This window comes from Mixophyes fleayi, chromosome 7, assembly GCF_038048845.1.
Source record: "Mixophyes fleayi isolate aMixFle1 chromosome 7, aMixFle1.hap1, whole genome shotgun sequence".
In the NCBI taxonomy this organism is placed as follows: Eukaryota; Metazoa; Chordata; class Amphibia; order Anura; family Limnodynastidae; genus Mixophyes; species Mixophyes fleayi.
Window position 1 is genome coordinate 50,501,316 of NC_134408.1, and position 11,555 is coordinate 50,512,870.

At 45.8% G+C, this 11,555-nt stretch overlaps 1 pseudogene; it reads right to left on the bottom strand.

The window, feature by feature from the left end:
• Positions 1 to 3,651: 3,651 nt before the first annotated feature.
• LOC142098495 (CCAAT/enhancer-binding protein delta-like) lies at positions 3,652 to 4,444 on the bottom strand (annotated as a pseudogene).
• Positions 4,445 to 11,555: the final 7,111 nt, after the last annotated feature.

The window sequence follows — 11,555 nt, forward strand, 5'->3', positions numbered from 1 at the left end:
GAAAACCGGAAGTGATGTCCCGGTTATCAAGGAGTTTGTCGGGACGTATGCAGCTTAGGGGAGTGAACAGAAACCAGAGTACATAGTGCCCTGATTGGAATGAATGCCATGGCCCAGTGCTGCATGGCAGCAATGCTAATCACTTTCCTACCGTTTCCCCCAATGTACATGTTTAATTATATATGGTAATGTGAAGACTATAGAGGAAATGTGACTACTATAAGGCCCGCCTACCTCAAGGGTATCCTGGTTATGTGCTTAGCAATTATATAAATTAACAATATATCCTGTGCTGTACCTGTAACTTATGATAACATCTGCTCTCCACCACCACCCCATTAGTTACACTGGAGCAGAAAGTATTATTTAACAAATCCTTTAATTATGTTTCAACAAACCTATTAATCAATAACAGGGATCTGGCATGCCAAACATGCCTGCAGGACACAGCCACTTTCCTACAAAAGACACGCCCACTGGGTGGTGCAAGGCACGCCCGCTCTAGCACGCCGCAACACTTTCCAATTCTCAAATGTTGGGAGGTACTTGAAACTGTATAGTTTTTTGTTTATTTTTCCATAAAGTTATTTGTTATTGTGATGAAAGAAGGTATATGTAGGTCAAGTCCACCTAATATCCCATTGCTCACAGGGCAAATAGCCCCACTGTTGCTTTTAGTCCTTAAGTTCCCCAAATCTTACCTAGGTTATCCCTACAACACTATATATGCAATATGTTTTTATACATTTGTCTGAATGATTGTGTATTTTCCTTGTCTCTACCACCCCATTAAAGATGAATATAGTCTATTGTATTCCATTGGATGTCACCCTTTATGATTTCCCTCTGTGGCCAGGTCAATCAACTGTTCACTGCCCCACTGAAGCATTTCTGCTCAGGGGATCCCTGAGAGCCTAAATGTCTTTACAAACTGCCATAAACTGTATACGCAGTCTCTTCAATATCTCTGTAGTGTGATAGGCCAAGAGCTGTAAATGGAAAATCAGCTGGCTGACACTGCTGAAATACTTGATAAATTATAATTGTGTCAAGTGTGTAAAGAAACAAGACAATTACCTTGTTGCCACTCTAATAGATCCTTGCTTCACAAAATGAGGGATTTTTTTTACACAAGGAACTGTGACAGGGTACAGAGTATGTCCAATTGTAATAAACATTAACAAATTGTGTAGATGCCTTGATATAATTATGTAGATGCCATGAAAGAAGAGGGGGGGGGGGGGGGGCTAGGAAGATGAAACAAAGCCAATCCAAACCATACCCTTTCAGCAATCCAATAAAACACAATTAGCATTTCTTCAATCTACTTTAGTATAAGTTTGGACTATACCAGTGGTCATCACTCAGATTGTGTTTCCAGTGCACTCCAAGCATTGTTAAGTGTCAGTTCAGGGCAGCTTAGCAATGGAAGCTTAGTCACATTTATACAATTCATCTTTACCAGAGTGATTACTATTCTGGTTATTCATTTTTGTCCACAGGATAGTGGCTAACACAAACCTATATTGATTGTTGTAAATAATTGCTTTGTCCTTGTCCTGCAACTTTTCATAATTGTCACTTTTGAAATTAATAATTGTGCAGTATTGGACAGTACTTGTTCACTGTTTCAGTATCTTCTATGATATATCCTTGTGTTTGCTCCTTTAATTATAATATTAATAAAATATGCTGAAACACAAAATGAGTGCAGCTGAAACGCAGATCCAAAACATTAACTAAAATTTAAACAAAGTGACACAATTGTTGTACTGGTAGATTGAGCAGTCCTAGCATAAATCTAACCATGTTGTGAATTTTTCAGGAGTGCTCTTCTTAAAAATCATTAATAAAGACTGTTTTATATACATATTTACAGTATTGTATCATTATTTTTTATATACAGTACAATACCTATAAAAAGTATTTACACCTTTGGAATTTTTCACATCTTGTTTTGTTACCGAATAAATGGCTTTATTCAGGAGCTCAGTCAAACAGTAAGGACAATGTGGGGGTTGTGATAAGGAATCCCCGTTTATTATCTATAGGTTAACAGAAATCCTCTCGGTCTTGTGCATATGCAATTAATGAAGAAAATGCTGTAACACTACATGGCCAAATAAACAGGGAACACAGCTGTAGTTTATGTGAGAGAGCCTGTTTTAATGTGTTTTACGTTTTATATTATACTTGCAAAATTGTTACATCATGATGCAGAATAAAACCAATAAGAGAGACGTCCAGATGGAACAAAAATGTCAGTTAGAATTCCATGGGGAACAATTTGTGGAAATCCTGTGTGTGTGCAACATTTCACAGGCAAATGCTGACTTATACGAAAATTCCACTAAACAGTTTTAAAATGTTGCCTATCTGTAGTGAATAGTGTGTTTACACTTCTATATGTATCTATATCTGTATCGAACATCTGGACCTTTCTACTACCTATGTTGGTATGCAAACAACAGTTAGTGATGGCTGCACTAGATCTGCTCTGTGCCCTACCTACCACGTAATCATCTTCTCACAACATCTAAAATATTTAAACATTTGTGAAGACAATGAGACATTACATGATAGTGCAGAGAAGTGTCTCAGTGAGTTCAAGTGTCATTGTTGTCAACTGTCATTGTAGTTGTCTTCTCTGTTCCTCTCCTGATGGTCCTCACTACCTCATTGGTGGCAGCAGCTGCCATTGAACATTGCTCTATTTACAGCAGAGAGCATGATACTGTGACAGAAGAAGAAGGAGGAAAGAGATAAATGGAGAAGGACAGTTATGGTTGCCAGCAGCTCACTGTTTTAAGATTTCTACAATGACTAGTCCATGTTTCATGTATTTTACCTTGCACTGTTTACCCTCATTCCAACCATACCACACCACCGGTACTGCTCATAAATGCCAGTTATCAATTACTTTTTTTATTATTGGTGGCTGTTAATGCTGCTGCCATACAAGAGCCACACATAGCACCTACAATTGTTATTCCACTACCTTATATATCAAGTTAGACTGTAAATTCATTTGGAGAGGACAATCTTTACCTTGTGTTTCATGTCAATTTATAAAATTTGTTTTTGTCATCATCCCCAAAATGTACAACACTGCATAATATATCAGCACTGTATAAATAAAGGATAATAATGAGAAGAGAAGCTTGAAATTTTCAATAAGAAATGGACAAAATAATAGATAATTAAAAATGTAACCAATTGTAGACACCTCAACATGACCTCTCTCACCTGGTACAAAATGCTCAGCTCCCAAAGGTCCCACTTAATTTACTATCACAGTCACTTGTGCTGAATTAATTAATTGGTGTAATTAATTTGTGTTAAATAAAATACCCTTCTCACCAATTAATTAATTCGGCACAGGAAACTTCAATAGTAAATTAGGTAGGCAGCTTGGCTGCAAAGCACTTTGTCTCCTCCAATTGTCTGGTTCTATTGTTAGGCTGGGTACACACTACAGTGTCAGCCAATTATTGGGCCAGTCAGACGATAAACGACCGGTTGACCCGATATCACAGTAGTGTGTATCCTGCAACGATGAACGATAATTGTTCCAAAGTCCAATTTATCAATGAATGAGATTTTGAAACAACTAAAAATCTCATTCAATGATGGAACAATGTCTATCCAATTCTACAGAGTGTCACAACTGCCTTGCATACACACTTCAGGCAGCTGATAGAAAAGTGACAGGCTAACAGGCAGTGTCCACGTAGAGTCTAGAGACAACTTTCCCTTGTCCCCTCTGTATCTGACAGAGCTGTTGAGGGTCTGTGGAAGGAAGTGCGGGGACCTTTCCATCCTCTGCCTGTACTCTGAGCTGAAGCAGTCCACATTCTTTTTGATCATTCTGTCCTTGCCACAAAAAGTACCCATGGTGCCGGACAATGAAGGTGAAGGGCATGTAGGGCACCGGAGATACAGGGCTTCAGGGAGGTGGGCTGCAGGCACATGCTGGTCTGTGCACAGTTGGCTTTCTGACAGGGCAGGGAGAAGGAGATGTCACTCCACTCAGGCTCTTGCTTTAGATGAAATACCTGTGTCTTGGCACTGCCCTGGCACTGTGGAGCCAGGAGCCCGCTAAGGTAGTCAGTCCCGCACTTTGCCCACTCCTGATTCTTGTGATTGCTGAAAACAGGTCTGCAAACAGCTAATCGTTGCACAGTTCCAGGTTGGACATTGAAGACGAAATCAACGTAGGAGCTGAAGTCAATGGCACTCTCATCATCGAAAATGGCAGGGGTTGCGCCTAGCTCTGCCAGAGTGCAGCTGTTCACTGGGGGCTCTGTCTCTTCACACATGACTCAGGGCTTGCAGGGTACAGAGATTCACTGACTCTTTGCTTGTAGAAGTTGGTGTGCCCCATGCACCAGGCTGTATAGGGAGACACACAACGAGGTTCTGGGATCATGGACAGGGTACACATGTAAGTGGTGGTGCATTGGCTGTACTGCAGGGTCCTGATAAATGTCACAGGCACTTTGGATGGTCTGGCCGTTCCTTCAGAGGTCACAGGAGCACTGGGTAGTCTGAGGGTCCCTTCAGATGTCACAGGGGTAGCTGTTGGACATTGAGATCAATTTCAGCCAAGTCCCCTTTGCTTCTGTTTGGCTAGCTGTTGGTGTGTGACTCTGTGATGCTGTCATTTATCTTTGAGAGTAATGTGTGCTAGATTGCTTGGTCGGGACAGGAGAGTTTAGAGATGAAAGTGTGTACAATGTGAAGTCAGAAAGTCTTTTGTGTGTGTATTCGGTGACTCTGCACATTCCAGTGTTAGAAGATAGCAGTGTCACTTGTAGCAGCTTCAAAGGCCCCTGCTGTGAGCTATATCCTAACACAAGTTAGTTTTTTGGACACCTGAATAGACTTTGTGGGTCTGTTCACAGTTTGACATCCTTGCAGACAAAGGCAGCATTTGAAGGCTGCCTATACAGGTATATAAAAATATGAACTTCAAAAGGAAAATGTCTTCATAGTTCATATTTTGGGAAATCTGTGTGGAACTCCATACTGAGGGGCAGAAATCACACCAGGGTTGTGAATGACAGGTACTGGCGGTATCAAGGAACAGTCTTTTGGGAAAATCAATCCACATTGATAAGCTGTCCTTCTTTCAAGCCAATATTTCATGGCACAGATTATACAACTCATGTAAGTTATACTCTGAATGTAATCCCTTTTATTTCAAACTGTTTTGCTTGTGTATGTTATGTCAATTGTTTATTATTTGCTTTTTTTTTATATCTGAATGCCCTGTACCTTTGTATATTAAATCTAAAAATTTAATAAGTGGTGTCCCAGATACCCTAATGAATCCATAGCCTGTTAAAGAAGAATAAAGCTCGACCAAGTTAACCCTTTGAATGCCGGTGTGTGATTTGTTAACACATTTGACTAACAACCGTAGTGTGTGCTTGCATTTACATTTGTGTAACAGCCTGGAGGTGTGACGAGTTAACCCTTTGATTGCTGGTGTCTGCTTTGCTAACCTGTGGGTAGCCAGAAGCCTTGTGTGCCAGTGTAGGACAGTATATCGGGGTTCCATTGCTGATATTCAATAGGTGGTGGCAAACCTGAAGTGTGTGTGTGGAAGGGGGGGGGGTGAGTGTGCTGTTTCGGGGCGATTCAGCAGGTCTATAACCTGTGTGATAGGTAGAGAGAGACTTGAGTGCTGGAATCGTGTGTAATCTTTTACAGTAAACACCCAAGGTCACGGAAGCTGGGAGCGTGTTCGTGACACTAACCTTCACTGCTTCTCACAGTGTTCTTTGTATTTTCAATATTCCATTTAAATGTGCACAAAAACATATATTTCTGGTATATTATACCTTCCAAGTTTGACAGTCTTTGAACTGGGACAGTTGGGAAGTATGGTATAATAAAATTCTGCATTTCAGGGGCAAATACATGGATTTGTGACTATAGTGTATTTGAAGAATCTAAGGGGTAAATGTATCAAGCAGCGAGTTTACAGTGGATTTGAAAAGTGGAGATGTTGCCTATAGCAACCAATCAATTTCTAGTTATCATTTTGTAGAATGTACTAAATAAATGATAACTAGAATCTGATTAGTTGCTATAGGCAACATCTTCACTTTTCAAACCCACTGGAAACTCGCAGCTTGTAACATTTACCCCTAATTATCATACCTGTAATACTGCTGACAAGCAACCCACAGTGTCTGGAAACAATGTAATTACTGTTTTCTTACTGTTCCTCTGACAGTGTAGGCTTTGTTGTTTTGTTGCTTGATGAATGTATTTATGTGCTGAACATTAAATAGCTAAATGTCATGCTCCCATTTTATAACACCAGCTTAAAACACAGAACAAAATACTTGTAAAAGGTATTGTATAGAAGCAGGTCCAATCCTGTCCACCCATTCAACCCTTCACAGGGAACATAGTACAAGAATCCCTATCAGATTCTTGGGATGCAGGTCAACACATGCACAGTGGCTGTGCTGGGGTCTGTGCAGTGCTGCCATCACTCTTTAGACAGGTCCCAATACCATAGAGCCCACCTGTGTGATGAGGTCATTGCGTACATCTAGATGCACAGGATTCTGGACACATGGAAGCACACAAGGAAAGGAAGGAGGACATATAGACACATGAGGAACACAGACAAGGATCAAGACAAAATACGTAAAGAGGAGGACCTAGACCGAGGTGCAGTATGCTACCTTACAGGATGTGGCCACAAATCATCCTGATCCATTCTTCCCATCTCCCCTACTGTGTATGTCTGCTCCTCTTTCGCCCAATGATAGCATTTGTGCAGGCAGTAAGATGGAAGAAGGTAAGAGTGGTGGAAGGGGAACGTAGCTTTTAATGTTAGTGTCAGGGAAGGAGCTTTTAATCTAAATGTGGGAGGGGGCTTTTAATGTAAGTGTGGGTGGAGGTGGTGGCTGTTAGTGAGATATTAATATAATGGTGGGGTGATGGTGAGAGCTAACCATATAATGGTGGGTGGAAGCTATTCATTTATTGGTGGGGTGCTGGTGAGGGATATTTATTTGGGTACAGTTTAATTTGATAGTGGTATTATGGTGAAGCCTATTAATTTAAGGTGGAGTGATGGGACTAATAATGCTGAGGTTGTTTAGGAGCTATTAATTGAATATAGGGTTGACTTTGGGAAGAAAGAGGTATATTTATAAATCGTGAATAGTAATTATTTATAATAACAATAACTAAGTCCCCAACAACCAAGAGGGCCCATATAAGAATGAAGCCTCTATCCTGAGGGGACATGTCAGCTACCTGGGAGTGGGTTTGTGGCTAGATGCTGGTGGAGCAGTAAGTGGGGATCACCCCTGGAAGAAGCTGCCCATCTGTCACATGTTTATCAGGAATGGTGAGTTTGTGGCAAGAGGCCACATGAAGCAAGTAAACCCAATATAGTGCCCCCATAGTAAAGGTGAGTCAGAGGCAGTGTGGCTACCAAAAGGAGATGAAGGGGAAGGCATTTATTCATCATCATCTATTTATATAGCGCCACTAATTCCACACACTCACATCAGTCCCTGCCTCATTGGAGCGTACAGTCTAAATTCCCTAACATACACTCACACACACACACACACACACACACACACACACACACACACACACACAGCTGGATTAAGGCTTTGGGGGGCCCGGGGCACTTAAGACAGGGGGGCCCCTAAGATCTAAAATTAAGGCAGTGGTTCCCAAACTTGGCAGTGTGCGGCACCCTTCAGGGGCGAACGGAGGATTGTCGGGGGGGGGTTTCCCCCCGACCCCCAAAAAAACCACCCCCCGCGTTTCTTCAGCGCTGTCCTATACAGCAGCGGCAACGCTGTCTAAGAAGCGTCCGTGGCGGTGCTGTATACACTACAGCACCGCCACGGACGCTTCTCTGACAGCGCTGCGGCTGCTGTATAGGACAGTGCAGCTATAGCGGCCACTTAGTTAGTGCAGGGGGGGTGGGGTTTCTGGAGACTCAGAAACCCCCCCTGCGTGCGCCACTGCCCTTAGAGTCATCCACACACTCTGTGCCCCTGCATCATCATCCACACACTCTGTGCCCCTGCATCGCCTACACACATTCTGTACCCCTGCATCGCCTCCACACAATCTGTGCCCCTGCATCGCATCCACACAATCTGTGCCCCTGCATCGCATCCACACACTCTGTGCCCCTCTGCATCCACACATTGTGTGCCTCTGCATCGCCTCCACACACTCTGTGCCCCTGCATCGCCTCCACACAATGTGCCCCTGCATCACATCCACACAATCTGTGCCCCTGCAACACATCCACACAATCTGTGCTCCTGCATCGCATCCACACACTTTGTGCCCCTGCATCGCCTCCACACACTGTGCCCCTGCATCGCATCCACACAATCTGTGCCCCTGCATCGCCTCCACACACTCTGTGCCCCTGCATCGCCTCCACACACTCTGTGCCCCTGCATCATCATACACACTCTCTGTGCTCCTGCATCACCATACACACACTCTGTGCCCCTGCATCACCATACACACACTCTGTGCCCCTGCATCATCATACACACACTCTGTGCTCCTGCATCATCATACACACACTCTGTGCTCCTGCATCATCATACACACACTCTGTGCTCCTGCATCATCATACACACACTCTGTGCCCCTGCATCGCCTCCACACACTCTGTGCCCCTGCATCAACTCCACACACTCTGTGCCCCTGCATCAACTCCACACACTCTGTGCCCCTGCATCAACTCCACACACTCTGTGCCCCTGCATCGCCTCCACACACTCTGTGCCCCTGCATCGCCTCCACACACTCTGTGCCCCTGCATCGCCTCCACACACTCTGTGCCCCTGCATCGCCTCCACACACTCTGTGCCCCTGCATCGCCTCCACACACTCTGTGCCCCTGCATCGCCTCCACACACTCTGTGCCCCTGCATCGCCTCCACACACTCTGTGCCCCTGCATCGCCTCCACACACTCTGTGCCCCTGCATCGCCTCCACACACTCTGTGCCCCTGCATCGCCTCCACACACTCTGTGCCCCTGCATCATCTCCACACACTCTGTGCCCCTGCATCATCTCCACACACTCTGTGCCCCTGCATCATCTCCACACACTCTGTGCCCCTGCATCATCTCCACACACTCTGTGCCCCTGCATCATCTTCACACACTCTGTGCCCCTGCATCATCTCCACACACTCTGTGCCCCTGCATCATCTCCACAAACTCTGTGCCCCTGCATCGCCTCCACACACTCTGTGCCCCTGCATCATCTCCACACACTCTGTGCCCCTGCATCATCTCCACACACTCTGTGCCCCTGCATCATCTCCACACACTCTGTGCCCCTGCATCATCTTCACACACTCTGTGCCCCTGCATCATCTCCACACACTCTGTGCCCCTGCATCATCTCCACACACTCTGTGCCCCTGCATCATCTCCACACACTCTGTGCCCCTGCATCATCTCTACAAACTCTGTGCCCCTGCATTGCCTCCACACACTGTGCCCCTGCATCAACATACACACACTCTGTGCCCCTGCATCATCATACACACACTCTGTGCCCCTGCATCATCATACACACACTCTGTGCCCCTGCATCATCTCCACACTCTCTGTGCTCCTGCATCATCATACACACACTCTGTGCCCCTGCATCCCCATACACACACTCTGTGCCCCTGCATCATCTCCACACTCTCTGTGCCCCTGCATCATCATCACACACTCTGTGCCCCTGCATCATCTCCACACTCTCTGTGCCCCTGCATCATCTCCACACTCTCTGTGCCCCTGCATCATCATACACACACTCTGTGCTCCTGCATCATCATACACACACTCTGTGCCCCTGCATCGCCTCCACACACTCTGTGCCCCTGCATCGCCTCCACACACTCTGTGCCCCTGCATCGCCTCCACACACTCTGTGCCCCTGCATCGCCTCCACACACTCTGTGCCCCTGCATCGCCTCCACACACTCTGTGCCCCTGCATCGCCTCCACACACTCTGTGCCCCTGCATCGCCTCCACACACTCTGTGCCCCTGCATCGCCTCCACACACTCTGTGCCCCTGCATCATCTCCACACACTCTGTGCCCCTGCATCATCTCCACACACTCTGTGCCCCTGCATCATCTCCACACACTCTGTGCCCCTGCATCATCTCCACACATTCTGTGCCCCTGCATCATCTTCACACACTCTGTGCCCCTGCATCATCTCCACACACTCTGTGCCCCTGCATCATCTCCACAAACTCTGTGCCCCTGCATCGCCTCCACACACTCTGTGCCCCTGCATCATCTCCACACACTCTGTGCCCCTGCATCATCTCCACACACTCTGTGCCCCTGCATCATCTCCACACACTCTGTGCCCCTGCATCATCTCCACACACTCTGTGCCCCTGCATCATCTCCACACACTCTGTGCCCCTGCATCGCCTCCACACTGTCACGGGCACTAGGAGTCTTTGCCCAGGATATCACCAGATGATGATCTTACCAGAGTAGTGTGGGTTACACAGTGGTCCTCTGGTAGCAGCGTGACTAGCGGAACATATGACTCAGCAGATGGTGAGAGGATGCAAATAGAAAAGTCAATGACTAGCAGCAATCTGGTTAATGATTAGGTAGATATGAACACGATGATCTGGATGGACGTGAAGAAGTGCAGGAAGGTAACAGGGAAGTCAGTGGTCTGCATACAGCAAGTTGTACCACTGCTTATGGTGAAGAGACTTGTCCAGGTGCAGGTAGGTAGCGGGGAAGTCAGTGGTCTGCGTATAGCAAGTTGTACCACTGCTTATGGTGAAGAGACTTGTCCAGGTGCAGGTAGGTAGCGGGGAAGTCAGTGGTCTGCGTATAGCAAGTTGTACCACTGCTTATGGTGAGAGGACTTGTCCAGGTGCAGGTAGGTAGCGGGGAAGTCAGTGGTCTGCGTATAGCAAGTTGTACCACTGCTTATAGTGAGAAGACTTGTCCAGGTGCAGGTAGGTAGCGGGGAAGTCAGTGGTCTGCGTATAGCAAGTTGTACCACTGCTTATGGTGAGAGGACTTGTCCAGGTGCAGGTAGGTAGCGGGGAAGTCAGTGGTCTGCGTATAGCAAGTTGTACCACTGCTTAATAGGTGAGGAGGTGTACAAGTGTTGATGAGTAAAAACATAGAATGTAGACACTGAGAGCACAAGGAACTTGATCCCAAACAATATGCACAAGTCTATGTTGGTGTGGCAGACGCTGCTTGACAGAGACGAATTCACTACTGGAATCCAGGCTAATAGCAGAAGGTCAATTAGCATATGTATCTCACGACTGAACAAAGAGGTAAACTTCCCAGCAGATATGCGGAGTAATAACACAGTCTCAGGGAGATAGAGGATTCCTTGGGTAAGTGGAGAACAGTCCAAGCGGATATGCAGTAAACGAATACAGTCAATAGAAAGTAAGCATACCGCGGTTCAGTTGAGCAGGCTGTCCACGAGAGGATACAGGAACAGCTGAGCGGCTGCACGCCAGCACGAGTAAAGAAA